This window comes from Pinus tabuliformis, chromosome Q, assembly GCF_031772625.1.
Source record: "Pinus tabuliformis cultivar Carrire ecotype Pingquan chromosome Q, CPIR1, whole genome shotgun sequence".
Classification (NCBI taxonomy): Eukaryota; Viridiplantae; Streptophyta; class Pinopsida; order Pinales; family Pinaceae; genus Pinus; species Pinus tabuliformis.
Window position 1 is genome coordinate 1,299,348,972 of NC_142296.1, and position 20,033 is coordinate 1,299,369,004.

Below are 20,033 nucleotides of genomic sequence, written 5' to 3' on the forward strand. Positions count from 1 at the left end.
AATGTACATCACAAGACATACATCCCCACACAACGTGCAACACCACAAAATACATACACATACACCTGATACACAACCATACTCATACATATATACCTGATGTATGATGCCACACAATACATGTACCTACATCCGGTGTACAACACAATACAAATAAGTATCTAAAGTGAAACACAATGAATGCATATGCCATGATACCATGACTACAAAATGCACATACATAGTACCACATGCTCGCAACACCACATGTATGACATGCACTCAATCCTGGATGTATATCAATACCATATGTACAACATGTACACAATACCACCTGTAAAAAGCACCACCTGCACAACGTGTGCACCACATCACATGTGCACGACACCACCTGCACAATGTGTACACAATGCCACATGTACACCACACCACTTGTACAACATGTACACAATACCACATGTACATAGTACCACATGCACGACATGTACTTGAAACTACATGTACACAATGCCACATGCAAGACATGTACACAACACCACCTGCACACAACGCCACTTGTCCAATCATGCACCATATGTACATAGTACTAATGTACAACATGCACACAAAACCACTTGTACATAGCACTGCAATCCAACATGTACATAGCATCATATGTACGTAGCACTGCATGTCCAACATGCACACAGCACCATATGCACACAACACCGCATATCCATCATGCAAACAATACAATATGTACACAGTTTCGTATATCCAACATGTACATAACACCATCTATACCCAGCACTGAATATGCAACATTCATACAACACTATCTGTACTAACACCCTGTACATAACATCGCATAAACAACATGTACACATGCTATATATACACAACATCGAATGCGCACAACATCACATATGAAACATGTGTAACATATACAACATATGCATAACAGTAGTACCACACATCCCAACCACATTGTCTCCACCAAGCAACCTTGCTTCCAGTGTCTTACCCATGCTTGTCCCAACATGTCGCAGACCACGCTGCTTTCATTTCACTGATGTATCCCTCGGTAACCGGTCCATATCATAAACATAATATAATCACATAATAAACTCATAACCATATGATACTAACCTCGTATATTTGTAATGATTGTTCTTCCCACTTGATTCCTCATGAACCAGGAACCTCTTCATGCCATTCACCTGTGTAAGCAATTATTCCTTCACAAGAATGATTCTTGATGACTTGTCAGATAGTGACATAAATACATGGATACATGCATACATATACACAAACATCAACATAGAATAATAATAATATAGTCAGAATGACATACATACATACATATATGCATATAAATGTTAGCAAAAAATAATCATGATCCATGATAACCCTATCAGACACGATATACATACATACCCACATGCATACATATATAATCATCAACATAATCATGATCATAACATAATTACCAGATACCAATGTCAAGGTTAAGAGAACTTCCTTTATTCATGGACAACATGCATGACATTGAGAACAATAGTTCCCAACATAACCAAGGCATCTGACACCTCAGATCCATATACTTTACCTTTTTGGTTACCTTTCTCATGTATGTACTTCCACCATCCATTTACCACTATGGACCAACCAGTCCAATTGGCTGTCATGGTCTTACCCTCTGTTGTGCTTACTCATGCACCGAGATTCGTCTAAATCTTACATTGCCTTTTGGGTACCACACAGATCTCCTCGAGCTCCATTTACTTTCCTCTTTTGCAACCAATTCCCAAGACTCAAAACATAAAAGGAAAGACAAGAAGCAAATAAGAAGAATACCGTGAAATCTAATAATAACATGATTTCGCAAACAAAGTGGTATGGCCATACTCTAGACATAAACAAAGCTTCAAATCAAACACAATCAAATCACAAAAGACCAAAAGCACAAGACTAGCAACAAACACCATGACTCAATCCCCATGGTTCCCATGGAAAGCATAACTTGATCCTTCTTCAATATTTCATGGTAGTATTTTTCCATGCAATCACCTGCATTATACCACCATAAACACATAAATAAATATACAATATACTAGTTATCTTAGCTTGTTGTGCGAAGCACATTGTCTGCAACTGAATACATCCACGCCTTCTCTCAAGGGAATCCAATCCTTTGACAGATCCACATGTAACTAAAGATTACCCAATATACCTGTCAAGTACATGTTCGTGAATATAACACATATCCACATAATGTCAGACAAAATCAAGGTTAAGAAGACTTCTTGTATGCAAGGTGCTCATTCATTTGGAATTAGGGTTTCCAAACATAGCCAAAGGAATTCTTGCCCAATTCCTTTCTTTGACCTTTTCCTTGTTGCAATTGAGTGTTACTATGCATTGTCACATCACCCAACTATTAGTGATATAAACACATCAACTATTACCTTGTCAAGCTAATACCAAGCATGTTTCCTGCAACTGCTCACACACATCAACCACATGTTCTAAACATCATAACAACCATATCTATCAATTTAAAATAAATATTTACCAAGACTAACAATCATGTCATAATACACAGTCAACTCATAATCATTAGACATAATGCTACAACTATCACCTACTACACTCAAGTACATATCAATTGTCTCGACACATATGTGTTAGTACAATCATATTAAAACAAGACAATTGGAACACATACTCATATTATGCAATTCATTAAACATTCAACCAACTTGCAAAAATACCATGTTAACTAAATTAACTAGATGACCTAATTAAACAGTCAAGCACCACATATATGACATAAGAAAACTCATACCTTAATATATCTCAAGGGTGGCTATCTTGTCTGCACAATCAAGCTAGTTAGCATGATATAACTGCTCAACACATCAGCGTAACATAAATAAAATCATGCTATCCGAAACTATCACAAACTAACATGTTCACATCCTAAATCATAAACAATCATCATTTATGCATAGCCATCACATATGTATGATCAGTCTAGATTAGTATGACACCATATCACAAATATGTCAGCTCATACCTGAATATCACAACCATAACCATATGCATAGTCCAATCCAATTTAGCATGATACATATAACATCAAAATGTTATAACCCTAATCGTCAAGTTAAATAACATATAACGACAATCAGTTAACATATAACATGTTCATCAACAACATATAACATGATCATCAACGTATCTAACATAAAACAAAAATAACAATGCATACAACCACAAGTTACTATCATTCACGACACATGTGCATATGACTAAACTAATCAACTAGCATATATCATGAATGTAACCATAACATCGAAAACATGTACATAAACCTAATGCATATACAAATCCTTAACTTACATACTTGCATGCCCAACATACAAACCTATATGACGACATGCTCTTGCCTCAAGGTCCAATGCTGCAAGTTCACTTTGATGATTTGCATCTCCTACTTTACCTCATTCAACACACTAGCACCATAACATACCAATAGCACCATGATGACCTAAATTACATACCATGACTTCACAAGGCATGTTTGACCTACTATTCATGCGTAAATATAACCAAGACCATACATGCATAACAACTGCATATAGACATATAAATAATAACACATGAGTACCAAACCATATTCACATCATTCTAGCTAGAGTCCAGCCATCAATGCATGACCATATCAACTACACAAACCATGACCTCATGCATGACAACAAAAACCACCTCACGTGCACTTGACAACATGTGAACGTCGACGTGCCTAACACTGCATAATCAACCATTCACACATGAAGACATACTCCACAACAACACCTTCAACCTTCACATGATGACATCACTACAACCATGATCAACACCATTCAATTGCAACAAGCACATGGACTACATGCATAAGGAACACATATGCAACCAACATGAATGCATGGACAACACACAGCCCAAGGAGAGCACAACCATGCTCTGATACCACTTTGGAACACCCTCCTCCCACATCCACCTAAGTAACCATACCAATCGAGGTAAACATGAGACGAGACACTACTATGATCATATTCAACCTCCTAGGTGACCTTAAGGAAGTGGAATCGACGAAGCATCACAAGCAGTCATCCAACATCATCCACAAAACCTTTAGGAGACAAGTTAGCCACTAAGACATCATATCCCTAGGTCCTACTATTGTTTTAACCAAATTAGGCCAGAGTAACGCTCCCCAGACACTACTAAGGCAAGATATAACACTCCCCAGACACTACCCAGCCGAGTTATAACGCTCCACAGACACTGCCCAGACGAGTTAGTTGTTGGCATTATGATAAATGTGTTGTACTTGATGGCAACCCACTTGTAGTAGAACAACACACTTGTACATGGTAACTAGATGAATCTACAGAAGAGATATCAGATGTGACAGAATGCATGATAGTAGTATTTATAGATGTGATGAAATGTAGGGCAGCTTCAAGGAATCAGTTCAGAAGGCAACTCTCTTAGATGAAAGATCACAATATAGCAGGTAAACAACAAGAATGAAGAAATAAAGGTATATGTAGGTTCACTATATACCAAGTCACGTATACACGCAGGTTCACTATATACAAAGACGTGTATAACGTACACACGCACTTTCATAGAAGGAAAGGTGCGTACATGTCGAAAACTAAGTTTTGGTCCGTGGTATTTGGACCATGGTATTTTGGTATTGGTCCATGGTATTTGGTCCGAGGTATTGACCCCAGGTATTGGGTCCAAGGTTTCGGTCCTACATGGTTTTGGACCATGGTATTGAGAGAGGCCTAAACCTATATAAGGAGAATAAGATCATTAGGCCAAGAAGCAAGTGTGCAAGTGATGAATATCTGATGAAGTGTGAGGTCCAGTATGCAGGTTATGGGTTTATAATGCTTTACTTGATCTGAGCCAAGGAGGAATCTCAGCGGTTGATGGAGAACAAGATCTAATTATGAATCAGGATCTTATGGATTGGAATGAATCATATCTATATGGTTTGATCATGCTTATTCTAGATCTGTATACTGACGCATGTGATGTTCTATAAATATTATGATATGGGTATAACTGAAGTCTGGAATAGCTGCAAAATTATGAATGAATATTTACAGATGTATACACTGGTTGAATTTGATAAAAGCGCATATACATGTAGGTTAGACACATCTAAGTAGCATATACCATATGAACTATGATGTTTGAAGTGACAGGTGGTTCTGGTTGTTAATGCAAAGTTCTGAGTTCTAGTGACTGTTTACTGGTGACAATATTCTTCATATTCAGATTGGTTGATTGTGATTAGCTTCAGTGTTGATGGATGAGATCTAATAATGGATCAGGATCATAATGACTTATCTTTATCTGATCTGATGGACTAGATCTGGTTGCTAACACACGTATTATCCTTTTGTATGCAATGATCTAGGTATGTCTAAAGTCGAGAAGTGCAACGAAGTTATAAGTAAGTATTTGATGACATATACGCTGGTTCGCTTTGGTGAAGTTGCGTATACACACTGGTTTGAATCTTCCAAGTAGCATATGCACTTTGATGCATGGTTTTTGATGATACAGTTGGCTCTGAATATTATTGAAGAGTTCTAGGTTCTGCTCTGTGTTCTGGTGACTGTGTTTTGATGACAGGGTTTTAGTGATTAAGTTGTTGGGTGATTCATAGAGTTATGATTTAGTATACAATGAACGGGTAATGCGATAGTTGTATTACAGTGGTGATTGATTTTGAGCTTCAATGTTGTTGATGGGTCTAGTATGAAAATTGAATGAAACGTGGCCTTTAGATTATGGTGTTGTGTTCCAAGAGTATCCAGTTTGAAATTTATGAAACGTGGTACCTGGAGGAAGAAAGAAGGTCGTAGCCTTCTATAGGTCGGCAACTATGTACTACTAAATACATCGACTAGTACAAGAGCTAGGGAGTTGTAGCTCCTTTCCAGTAGAAGTTGGAGAATGAAAGAAGGTTGTAGCCTTTTGTAGGTAGAAGCCTGCATACTGGTATGAGTTTGCACCAGTACATTGTTGTAAACAGATTTTCTTATTATTAAAAGAAGGCAGAGACGATAGTAGCAGGTGGTTTTTACCCACATTGGGTTTCCACCTTACATCTTGGTGTTCATGTGTGATGCTTCTTTCTGTTATTAACTACACATGGTTACTATTTAATGTTTAATAAAGTATTGATACTCAGATTAAAGATCAATGTATGATGAATTAACAGAATCGTTAGTTTGTTGGATATACGCTTGTTTCCTTAAACATAGTTGCGTACACACGCAAGTTGACTTCATTGAATTAGCGTATATGAAATTGAGTAAGAAAAGAAAAAGATTATTGACTTGACTAACACTGATTCACCCCCTCCTCTCAGTATTATTTCCAACAATTGGTATCAGAGCAGGTCCTTTGGTAGAAGCTTGATCGCTTGAAGGAGATCCATAGAACAATGGGAAAGAAGCCAAAGAAGAAAGCGCCTCAGAAGAAGAAGAAGACATCTCAGAGGAACTATGACAGTGAGAGAATCGATTGGGGAATATGTGGAAGCAACACTTCAGATTCATAATCACCTTAGAATAAAGATGAACAAGCAAAAGAACTATCAGGTATGAATTTGCTATCCTATGGTGATACATTTCTCCATCCATTTGAAGATGATGAAAGTGATAGTGAAACAACTGAATTTGCTCTTATGAGTGAGGAAGAAAGATATCAAATAGAGGCAAAATTTAAAAGGCTTACGGAAAAAATTAGAGATCAACAAGATTTATTGGACAAAAGGGAAAGTGCCTCCAAAGAAGAAGCTACCAAACTAAAAGCTCAACTAGAGGAAGGAAACAAGGTAAGGAAGCAATTCAAGGAAAAGGAAGATCAATGTCAAAAGCTACAAGATGAAGTGATATCATTAAGAAATGAAGTAAATGAAAGGAGCACAACGATCAAGAAACTCAGAGATAGATCCAGTTACTATGAAAGTCTTGAAGCTAAGATCCTCTCGCTAAAATAAGATCTTGAAGAATCGAATAAGAACAATAAAGAACTACTCCAAGCTCTTGAAAAATAAGAAAATGAAGTTCTTGAACTAAGACATCAGTTGGAAGAAGGAAGAAAAGCTGAAGGAATCATGAAGAAGCAATGTCTTGAAAAAGAAAAGCAACATCAGGTTGAGGTAAATATTCTAAAAGATAAATTAGAAGAAAAGGATAAGCTCTTACGCTTTCAAGATAGTACTAAGATCTTGGATGATATTATTAGTAGTCAAAGGTCTCCTACTATCAAAATTTGTCTTGGTTTTCATGAATCTATTGAAGGTGAATCTAGTAAGACAAGGAACTTTAATGAAAAATCTGAAATGCTCAACAAGGAGATGAGAGGTCAATCCCATCAACAACCAAGGAAAGAAATTCTTCAAATAAAATCTTTTACTCCTAACTATGGAAGTGATAGTCGGTTATTTCCTCAAATGAATAATGTTGAATGTTATAATTTTGGACATGGTGCAGCCAGATGCAGAAGTAGAATGGTTCAAGACCATCACACAGAAAGATCATCACGTTCTAGGTACTTTAAGGGATATTGTTTTGCTTGCAATATGTTTGGTCACAAAGCCATTGACTGCTATAGAAGGAACATGAAACATATGAGATGTTATGCATGTAACAAGCTTGGATATATAGAAAAGGAATGTAGGAACAAAGTACGGGCACCATACCAAAAGGAGAAAACATTATCACACTTGAAGATATGGAAGAAGAAGGAAGTACAATAAAAAAGATGTGGCACAACACAATGTACAGACATGACAGACTCAGAGGGAGCTGAAAGTGTGAAACTTCAGTGTTCTAAATCTCATACGCAAATTTCATGAAGAGAAGTCGTATATATACGCGAGTTAGACACTGCATAGTCGCGTATATGTTAGTTTGAAGAAAAGCAATGGGACAAACTCAGGAAAAAGGGTCTGATATGGTTCAGTCAATTATTTGCTCTATTTGATGATGGTTACAATCTGCTGATAATGTGTGGAAATGTATTGATACTCATAAGATGTTGTTTTTGATCCTCACAAGTTAACTTGATGTATATCTGATTGATGATGATGCCTTGATACTTCTTGCTGATATATGCATGATCAGATCTGATAGTGAACAGATGGAACAGGTTCAGGGGGAGAACATGCTATGCTTCTAATAAAGCATTGTTGGCATTATGTTTAGAAGTCTTTAGTACCTAATTAATGATGATGATGCTTATATGACTAAATGATACATCTTGATATATGAGCTGCCCATGACAAAATCTCATATGATTCTTGGGGCCACATAGTTGGTGTTCAGATCAGATTTATGGATGATTCTCTATTGATACATATATACTCACTTCATTATTTGATGATGAGTCACTCATTTCTTTATGTTGTTGTTGTCAGGCCTTCAAAGATGCATAAAGATCATATAGTACAGTTATGATGCAGGATTCTTATAGTTCTTGGCTCTCACATGGTTGAGGATTGTTTTTGTTGATGATATCAAGAAATCTTGACAAATGACCATAAGATCATGGCTTGCTAGATACATATTGATATATCTTTTATGGATATACAGTATGATTACTTAAGTTGCATATTGTTGGTTGGCCAAGAGAATGGTGTTATTACAGGTCGCATGGAGACATAGCTATTTGAAGACATGGATATTCAAAGACATGGCTTACTTAATCACTTTGAGTTCTTACCTTATGATGATAGGTTGATACTCACATATGTTGATTATCATGGTTGATGCTTATCAGATGTGGGATGTTCCCTAGTGATGATACATGGTTGATATATTGAAGGTTCTTTCATACTATTATTAAAGACAATGTTATGATCATAGATGATGACTATGGTGTTTTCACATACAGATGATATGATGTGAATGATTGGAGATATGACATATGCTGAGGTTATGATAAGTCTCTTTCTACTAAGTAAACGAAGCAAGTTGATCTTGATGAAATCAAGAGGATGAGTTGATATCTATATGCAGACATACTTTGTCACAGGTTGACACTGTCATATCTTGGGGACTAATGATGGACATATACAGGTTGTTGGTCTGGATGTTGTTGACAGATGCTTATGGAGTAGAAAACATACATGGTGTACGATAGTTGTTGATGACTATCATGGTCTTGTTTAGATATTTGGTCTCTGTTATAAATGTCATGTATATCATTCGATGTAAAGGTCATATCAAGATCCATGATGTAATAGTTTGTCTTTGTCTATTGTAGTCTTTTGATGAATCCCTTTTGGTCATATGATGTATTTTGTACCCCCACTATGCATGGGAAGGATGATGTAATATTTCAGTCATGTATAAACAATTGGTATCTGGTATATCCCCACTTGGTTGGGTAGATGAGTCAAGTTTATCCCCACTTGGTTGGGAGAATGAATGTATGTATGAGTCATTGATGATAGGAAGGTCAAACTCACATAGTTGAGTTATAGAGTCATGTTATTTTCTTGAAAATATTTGCAGACTCTGCATGTGCTCAGGGGGAGCATGGATGATACAGTACATCTCAGCATGAACAAAGGGGGAGTTCAATCAAAGAATTCAGCATGTGCCTAGGGGGAGCATGATTAATATTCAGCTATTCAGATATGAAAGTCTTCTGCTCTTAGGGGGAGAAGATCTTGGTCCGCCCTTTGCCCTTGATGTCAAAGGGGGAGAGTGACTTGGTGTTGTTGTTGCCATCAAGTCCAAAGGGGGAGATTGTTGGCATTATGATAAATGTGTTGTACTTGATGGCAACCCACTTGTAGCAGAACAACTCACTTGTACATGGTAACTAGATGAATCTACAGAAGAGATATCAGATGTGACAGAATGCATGACAGTAGTATTTATAGATGTGATGAAATGTAGGGCAACTTCAAGGAATCAGTTCAGAAGGCAACTCTCTCAGATGAAAGATCATAGTATAGCAGGTAAATAGCAAGAATGAAGAAAGAAAGGTATACGCAGGTTCACTATATACCAAGTCGCATATACATGTAGGTTTTATATATACAAAGACGCGTATAACGTACACACGCACTTTCACAGAAGTAAAGGAGTGTACATGTCGGAAACTAAGTTTTGGTCTGTGGTATTTGGACCATGGTATTTGGTCCGAGGTATTGACCCCAGGTATTGGGTCCAAGGTATCGGTCCTACGTGGTTTTGGACCATGGTATTGAGAGAGGCCTAAACCTATATAAGGAGAAGAATATCATTAGGCCAAGAAGCAAGTGTGCAAGTGATGAATATCTGATGAAGTGTGAGATTGTAATATTCCTAACCCAGAATATTCCTTAAACCCCAGCAAAAACTCCAACCAAATATGTGCAAATGATATAATAACCCAGAAGTGATAACAGTAGAACAACATATAATAATGTAAACCAGAAATATAAGCAGATACACAAGAAATGCAGCGAGAAATGCTAAGCCATTTTATTATACCGAGCAATAAATGAGTACAAGAGATGATTAGACAGATGGCACCTTGAATTGCACAAGGCAAGTGAAGAAATACTCTCAGAATGACAAGAATGGCCTCTCTGCGTGGAAGCTGCTGCTGCTGCTAGAAAACAAATGATGATTTGGGGTTGCTCCCCTCCTCGGAAAAAGCTGAAACTCTGGATTCGGGCTCTACTCAAGAAACCCAAAAAAACCCAACAAGCTTTCCTAGAATGGACTCACACTGATCTGCGTCCCAGCTACTAGAAAACTGTCGTGCTGTTGTTGCTGCTGGAAATCGAATGAGGATTTGGGGCTGCTCTGCTCCTCAGAAAAGGCCGAAACTCTGGAATCAGACTCTACTGAAAAAACCCAGAAAAACCCAAAAAGCTTTTCTGAAATGGCTGAGCCCCGAAAATCACCCCCTTGGGGTTCTGCGCAGTTCCTCAAAGATGCTGATGAAACTACTACTGAAATGCTGATGAAACTGCTGCTGAAATGTTGATGAATCTACTTTTGGAACGCCAATGGAAATACCTTGCCCGAGCAGGCACTCGAAGTCCCCCGGTGCTAAGGGTGAGATCTCTGAATGGAGACACTCAATGCACTAAACAATGCCGCAGACTAGCTAAACAGCCAGCGTGCTCTAAGTCGAAATGACTATCACAAATGCTCATAACCAAAATGATCCCCAAATGAGGAGGTTCCTCTCTATTTTATAGCCTCTGCCTCTCACAATCCCTAGGCTCACTTTCTCCTGCGTGATCCCCTTCTTGCCATGTGTTCCTTCCCCCTTGCGCAGTCCCTCCATGTGTCTGTGTGGGCCCCATTTCTGCATCCCCCTTTGGCCCCCTTTGGCCCCCTTGGTTCCCCCTTAAGTCACAACGTTGCGCTACCTAGGAAGTGACTTTTTATTCTAAAGTGAGTTATGTTCCGCCTTCCTCACTTTTTATTTACAAATAACTATAGAAGGCAAAAATCGAACAAAATCGAATATTCCAATTAGCCATAGCTAATTAGGAATATTACAGAGATACAGTATGTAGGTTATGGGTTTCTGATGCTTTGCTTGATCTGAGCCAAGGAGGAATCTCAGCGGTTGATGGAGGACAAGATCTAATGATGAATCGGGATCTTATGGCTTGGAATGAATCATCTCTATATGGTTTGATCATGCTTATTCTAGATCTGTATACTGATGCATGTGATGTTCTATAAATATTATGATCTGGGTATAACTGAAGTCTGGAATAGCTGCAAAATTATGAATGAATATTTATAGATGTATACGCTGGTTGACTTTGATAAAAGCACGTATACACGCAGGTTAGACACATCTAAGTAGCGTATACCATATGAACTATGATGTTTGAAGTTACAGGTGGTTCTGGTTGTTGATGCAAAGTTTTGAGTTCTGGTGACTGTTTACTGGTGACAGTATTCTGCATATTCAGATTGGTTGATTGTGATTAGCTTCAGTGTTGATGGATGAGATCTAATAATGGATCAGGATCATAATGACTTATCTTTATGTGATCTGATGGACTAGATTTGGTTGCTAACACATGTATTATCCTTTTGTATGCAATGATCTGGGTATGTCTGAAGTCGGGAAGTGCAACGAAGTTATAAGTAAGTATTTGATGACATATACGCTGGTTTGCTTTGGTGAAGTTGCGTATACACGCTGGTTTGGCTCTTCCAAGTAGCGTATGCACTTTGATGCATGGTTTTTGATGATACAGTTGGCTCTGAATATTGTTGCAGAGTTCTGGGTTCTGCTCTGTGTTCTGGTGACTGTGTTTTGATGATAGGGTTTCAGTGATTAAGTTGTTGGGTGATTCAGAGAGTTATGATTGAGTATACAATGAATAATGCAATAGTTGTCTTATAGTGGTGATTGATTTTGAGCTTCAATGTTGTTGATTGGTCCAGTATGAAAATTGGATGAAACATGGTCTTCAGATTATGGTGTTGTGTTCCAAGAGTATCCAGTTTGAAAATTTATGAAATGTGGTACTTGGAGGAAGAAAGAAGGTCGTAGCCTTTTGTAGGTCGGCACCTACGTACTAGTAAATATATCGGCTAGTACAAGAGCTAGGGAGTTGTAGCTCCTTTCTAGTAGAAGCTGGAGAACGAAAGAAGGTTGTAGCCTTCTGTAGGTAGAAGCCTGCGTACTGGTATGAGTCTGCACTAGTACATTGTTGTAAACAGATTTTCTTATTATTAAAAGAAGACAGAGACGACAGCAGCAGGTGGTTTTTACCCACATTGGGTTTCCACCTTACATCTTGGTGTTCATGTGTGATGCTTATGTGTGATGGTTCTTTCTGTTATTAACTGCACATGGTTACTGTTTAATGTTTAATAAAGTACTGATACTCAGATTAAAGATCAACATATGATGAATTAACATAATCATTAGTTTGTTGGATATACGCTTGTTTCCTTAAACACAGTTGTGTACACACGCGGGTTGCCTTCATTGAAGTAGCGTATATGAAATTGAGTAAGAAAGGAAAAATATTATTGACTTGAGTAATACTGATTCATCCCCCCTCTCAATATTATTTCCAACATTAGTCTCTAGGCTAACGCTCTGTTTTGCTAGCATTTCAGGATTTGAGCCACCTTTTTCAGCCCAAAGCCCGGGACACTACCCAGAATGGAATGATCACTTAAAATTGGTAAGAATACAAGGAAATAAGGATGCAAAAGCAATAATCTTAACAAGACCATATCCAAACCCCTATTGGCCATGCCAGGTAGCTCATCAAACATATCATCAACATGTAATATACAGGTGTAAACAACAAAATTAAGTGTAGGGATCTCATACTTATCTGAGAATTGCTATGTACCATTGTTTCCTTGTGTCATTCGCTGCCTTGTCATTTGTTATGACATAGACTCATTATCAATTCATAAACAAGTAAAAACATGCTAAGATCCATACATAGTTGCTGTCACAACATATACATATATCCATCATAATAGGAACATAAATACCATGAATCAAGGGAATGAATTTCTCATTAATAAATGCAATGAACCAACTAGAGAGAGGACTACCACATTCCACCCGACTGTAGAATGGTTGAGCCAAATCTCTCTTCAATAATTCACCCCCGTGCCATATTCAAAGCATGAATGTGGGATCTCTTAGAACACATCAATCAAAACTCATCCAGGACTTCCAGAGGCCACCCAACCCATCAAACAATGATTCCACCTCACGACTGGACATCATAACACCATCATCAGATTGGTCTCTTTCCCATCCATCTAGGACTCCATAGCATTTTTCCAACCAAGGCTTCAGGACTAGTAACTCAACTCACAAAGTTTACCGCACTCCATAACGTTTGTCCAACTAAGGCTCCAGGACTAGTAAATCAACCCACCAAGGGCTCCAAAGCATTTGTCTAACCAAGGCTACGAGACTAGTAACTCAAACCAAGATTATACAGGGCTTCAAAGCTTTTGTCCAGCCAAGGCTCTAGGACTAGTAACTCAACCCAAGCTAAGGAAACATGAGAACCAACCAAAAATAAACAATGAAAGTAACCCAAAATCACCATGGCTATCCAGGAAATGGAAAGGCTAGGCAATCCATTGTTAACCAGGCAACCTTCCATGCTAATAACAGATCACAACCAAGAATCCACATGCATATGCCATGAATGCCAAAACTAGTGAAGAAATCATACATGCAACTCGGTACCTGCAAGCGAATCTAATGTAGCCTCTGATCTCGATGCCTTCTTGCGCTTTCCTAGTCTTCCTTTGCCTTCTTCTCCAAGAGTCCAAGTATGCCACACCCTCCAAGAGTTCTCCAAGAAAACTCTGAGTATCCAAGAGTATGAGAGAGAGCTCCAATACTGAACTGACCAAGTCCTCACTAACCAAGCTTGCCAAATGATCCTCAGAAGCCTTTTTATCACTGAGGCCTCTATTTTATTCATTTTCCATTATTTTCCTTCAATTTCCTCCTCACATGCAACCTGCGACCTTTCATCTTCATTTTCTCCTAATTTCCATTATTTTCATAAATAAAATGCCAATAAATGCCTCATGCATTTCCAAAGCCTTAGCCATTGCCTTTGCCATTGCCTTAGCCATTTCCTTTTGTCATAGACTCTTGAATGTGTATTGTTTCGCTGTAGAAAAATTCTACACGCATCTACTATATATGATAAATTAGGTGTTCAATATGAATGTTTAATAATTATATACTTTCTTTATTCCTTCCCTTCAAATCAATTTAAATATTAATTTTGTTAGGAATGAAAATCAACCCTTTAGTTTTCTTGGAAATACTTAGAAATTACATCTGTTTAATGGTTCAATGCATTGGTCATCCACTTGAATGAAAACCTTAATTAGATGCTTTGGCACAATTCCCCAACCTAGAATTGTCTACAAAGATACAACAAAATAATTCGTGCTCATCATTATTTTGAGAAGTTGGATTTGGCTTAAAAAATGGCTCAATTGTTTGAGCATCGGGACAACTTTTGGAAAAGTTCCCCTACTCATGGAAAGTGTTAGATTTGAAAAAAACGTACTCATAACCAAGGATTTAAAGATAACTCCTTCCCTCCAAGTCAAGTTGAATCACCTCAAACCATCCCTTTGCAAAATCCATCTCGACACAAATTATGACACATGCGAGAATATTATCTTTAGGCTCTACATGAGTAATATAATAACTCAACTTGTCTCTAATAGATTTGAATATACCAACACCATAGAAAATAATGGGTAGGCATGGTATTATAATCCAAATAGGTGGAAAATAAATTTCCATGTTAGGGTTAAAGTCAAGGGTCCGGTGGAAAAGAAACATTCTCATAGAATCCATGGAGTTGGGGCTAGATCTACAGATGGGCTATTTATATTTTTTCTTTCAAAACTAAAACTATAACATACTTATCCATCGTAGAATGTATCAACTATCTCAAGATATCCCCATTTTTACAAATCCAATCTAAGGAAAAGTTAGGATTTTACCAACTAAACCTCTCTCTTATAGAATAATGATGTTTCTTTTAGAAATATAGGGACCCATGACAATATTGAAGATGGATTCCATCATTTTGGTAAATAAAAATTTCAATGGACATTTTTTACCACTTGAAGAGGATCCTTTGAGAAGAGAAGGATGAGCTTCCTCATAGGAATTGGGAGGACCACCCATTTAGAGGTAAATGAATGGAAACCACTAATAAAGTGCAAGAGGCTAAATAATCCTAGGCGGGCATAGAAATCCCTTACATCTAATGAAAAAATCACTTCCTAAAGCACATGCAACACATGATGTGGATGGAACCGTAAATAAACCTACAATTAGGAGGAAAGACAAAAATTAGGTATAAGTGCAAGAAAAATTCAAGAAGATGGGTCACCACATAAGGAAGGTCAGTGCCCATAAGTTCTACATCCATTTCTCTCCATAAGAATGGGTTGAAGAGATAAACTTTTCAAATGTTGCTCTCGGGTTCTCTGGATTGAGGCATCATTCCAGTGGCTATTCACTTCAAGGGAGACACCTGTGAGTTAATTTTCACTCCTGGAAATGTCATTTTAGACATTACATTATACTATGTGCTACATCTCTTTATTTGAATTATGTAATATGTAAAAAATATTTCATTTAATTATATACAATATTAGTTATTTAAATTTAAATTTGAATTATGTAGAATATCACAAATTCTTTGTCCAAAGTATGATTATCTCACTACATTTTGTGTTTCTTCTAGTATGTAAGAGTAATTCTATATATTCATTTATATAATGTAAATTTGAAATATATTGAGGTGTTCACCTTAGTAGGACTTCACAAACTTCTTAAATATTTAACTAAAAAACAAATAAGGTTTGAAATATCATATACATTATTTCAAACAATCATTATATTCATTCTAACAAAAAGGTTTTATAGGGTTTTGATTTGGGAATGCATAACCTTTATAACACATATATAGTGATCCAAATGTAAGTTGCATTGTCAAACCCAATGCCTCTTAAAATTAAATAAAACAAAACTATGATTTATATCTATAAATGCTATGACCAACATCAAAATGTATAAATCAAATAAATATGAAAATAAACCAATATAAGCTATGGCTAAGCACTCTCATTCTTAAGAGAAAGTAGGTGTTATGGGGCATTGCCAACTTTAAATGTTGATTTCTCCTTGGCTATTACTAATTCCTCCTAAGCATGTATATCATTTAAACCATTGTTTCCCTTAGCTAACCTTTATTGTCATCAATTATGTAGTTATATTATCATCCTGAAGTTAAAGGATGTCTAAAATGTGTTCCAACACAAGATTTTCCTATTCTAGTTACTAATCCATGTTGTGAGCTATCATCCTTTTGGTATACAAATACCAGTAGACCATGCTTATGTAATGGATGATCAAGTATGAAATATATTAGTGTTTATAACAATTTTCTCTAGTGCCTTGTCAACCAACTAGTTATTAGTTTTTTAGGGTGTCCAACTTTTGCATGGTGGAGACCTTCTACCTTGATGCAAATCCATCTATTAAGCATAGAGATTTTGATCACTTTCTACACGTGCATGGAGGATTTGCATTCCTCTCCCTTCACTAAGGGATTTAGAGGTCCTTTTTGTCCCATCTTCTAGGATGAGTTTCCTTTACATCCTCATAATCATCCTTAAAGCCATCCTCCTCTAAATTGGTAGAGTTCAACACTGATCTTCTCTTCGATTCTCTTTTCCTCAAGGTGTTGGTGAAGGGTGGTGCAACCTCTTAGATGAAGAGATATAAAGTCACCCTCCCATCCATTCTAGAAATAAATAATATGTTTCTCTAACTTAAATGTACACCAACATCTTCCATAATAGCATTCCTCTCTCCATTTATAAGTTATATTATTCGTAATAATACTAATCTCCTATAATAATAATTCAAATTAAATATAAAAACCTCCCCTTAACACTATAAATTAATAACCCCTCCTCTTATATCATTAAATAATAGGATAATTTTACAACTAACACTTACCCCATCTAAATCCATCAAAATAACCCCAAATCTTATATAAAAACAATAGACAAATAACACCAAAAAAACATAAACAAATAAACTCGTTGAAAACCCCTCAAATTTTCGGTGATGTCACATCTAAAAGTATAGATTAATCGCACAATATTAAACAAATGAAACCATGTCTTATATGATAACACCAAATCTTATATAAAAACAATAGACAAATAACACCAAAAAAACCTAAACAAATAAACTCATTGAAAACCCCTCAGATTTTTTGTAATGTCACATCTAAAAGTATAGAATAATGGCACAATATTAGACAAATGACACCATGTCTTTTTTCCCCAAGAAAAAGACGTAATTTTATTAATGAAAACAAAATTACATGTTGAACTAGCTAAAATTCCGCATCATCAAGTCAAAGACCAAATGATAAATAGAAACAAGCAGAAAAATCAAGATAATATACATGATGGGAGAAAGCTAAGCTTTTTGCCCCTTATTTTTCTCAACCCTTCGCCATTCCCCTTGGGATGGCACCGAAGAGACAAGAGCGAGATGGTTCCCCGCATCGACTTTGGCATTATCCTTGTCTGAGTCTGAGTTATCTGATGAGTGAATGTGCTTATTCCCACTGATGTCCCCCTCGTCAGGGATCAAGTCGGCCTGCACCCTATGATTCCTAGCTTCTGATGGGTCTTGAGGGGTTCCCCCTTGTGTTTCAGGTTCCATTGGATTCTGACTTTTCCCTTGTGGGGATGGTTCATCCCCAGCTTCATCCTCCTCCTCTTCAGGTTTTGGTGGGGGATATTGCCATCCTTTGGGTTTTTTCCCTAGATTCTTTTTCCTTCTAGTATCCTTTTTGGCTTCTAGACACAAGTTGTGTAAATGCCCTATCTGTCTACAATTCCTACATTTGAAAGTTGTGTTCTCATAATCCAAAATCTGTGTCCAAATTTGCTTGTTGTGGATTAGTCAGATATTGTCCAGAAGGCCTTTGTTGAGGTCTACCTCAACACATGTTCATGCATAAGTGAATACCCTTTCCTCTATTCTTTGGAAGTCTGTCTTTATGAACTGCCCAAAATTGTTGCCAATGCCATCTAGAACTCTGTCCTCCCATAAATGAAGGGGGAGATTGTGCATTCGGACCCAGACTAGCATTCTGGAGACTAGGGAGTGGTGAACAGGCCGGTTGAACCCCAAAACCATGGTCCTTCCTGTAGTATTTTGTCTATAGCTTCAGGAGTTGGGAATTTTACAATAAAGAAACCTTTTGAGAAGAGGTGAATATCACAATCTAATGACCAATTTGTTAAAATCCAGTGGAAAAGCTCTACTGGTTTAGGCCAAAAGCAGTTAAAACGACAAATAATTGCTAGGGATTCATAAGACGTGCATTTCTCATCAGTTTTTGGCATATCTATGTTTAATTCTGGGGTGTAGTTCAACTACTCCACTATGTATGGGCTTGGAGCGTTTCCTGTCTGTTTGGATGGTTCAGAGGCTGTCTTTTTCCCCTGTAGAATGTTCTTGAATGATAGTCCCCCATTTGCATGGTTCTGTTTTGACCCTGTGTGCTGCCTCCTAAACCTGTTTTGCCCTTGGTTGCAGCCCCCCTGCATAATCTCAGGTTGAGTGTAATGGTGGAATCAACATGAATATGATACACCGTCAAGGGCTGGTGGTCCTGTAGTATTTTGCCTTCAAACATCAAGTTCTGTGAATGGCCAGGGTATCTGTATTTCCCCATGATGCTTTGCTTCAGATCTAATACTTTGTTTGTATTTTTGACCCAGAGTAAACCTGAAGACCCAACGGGAATTTTTAAAAAAATTTGGAAACAGTTTGGGTTTACCTGGTTCCCAGGTCCCATCTAAACTATCCGGTGCGAGGAGACAACTTCCCCTTTAATGGCAGAGACCATCCGCACAGCAGGGGGAAGATCGTTTGTCGCCAAAGGTCGGACCAAACAGAGTATATTGGGCCTAACAGAGTGGGTGTATGCCAGAAACCCCTCTTCCCAGCACAAACAGACCGACAACTTCATGGGAGACCCTAGCCTGCGTGTGGAAGGGCATTGGTTCAGGCCATCTGCCGCCACAGAGTTCACAGAAGCAGTAACCGCCTAGAGGACGAAGGAACCGACATCCCAGCAAACAGGCTTCCAAAATAGGTAGAGCATCTGACCAGAATCTATTCCCAAAACTCTAAAGCCACCCTGGGCCCGCTATAGATCCCCTTGCAGCCTGCCTTGGGAAAGAAATAACCGGGCCCGTCTGTCTGCGCAGTTGTCGAGAAAAACCCCAACTGGGTCCACCTCCTGAGTTCAAAATTGTTCAAAGTTAGCTGTCTGCCACAGTCACCAGGAACCGAAACCATCTGGGTTAGCGAGTAGCTACACCTGGATGACCTGGGGGGGCAGACCGTGGAGAACCCATGGGGTAAGTTGGGAGGAGTAACCGCGTAGGCATGGC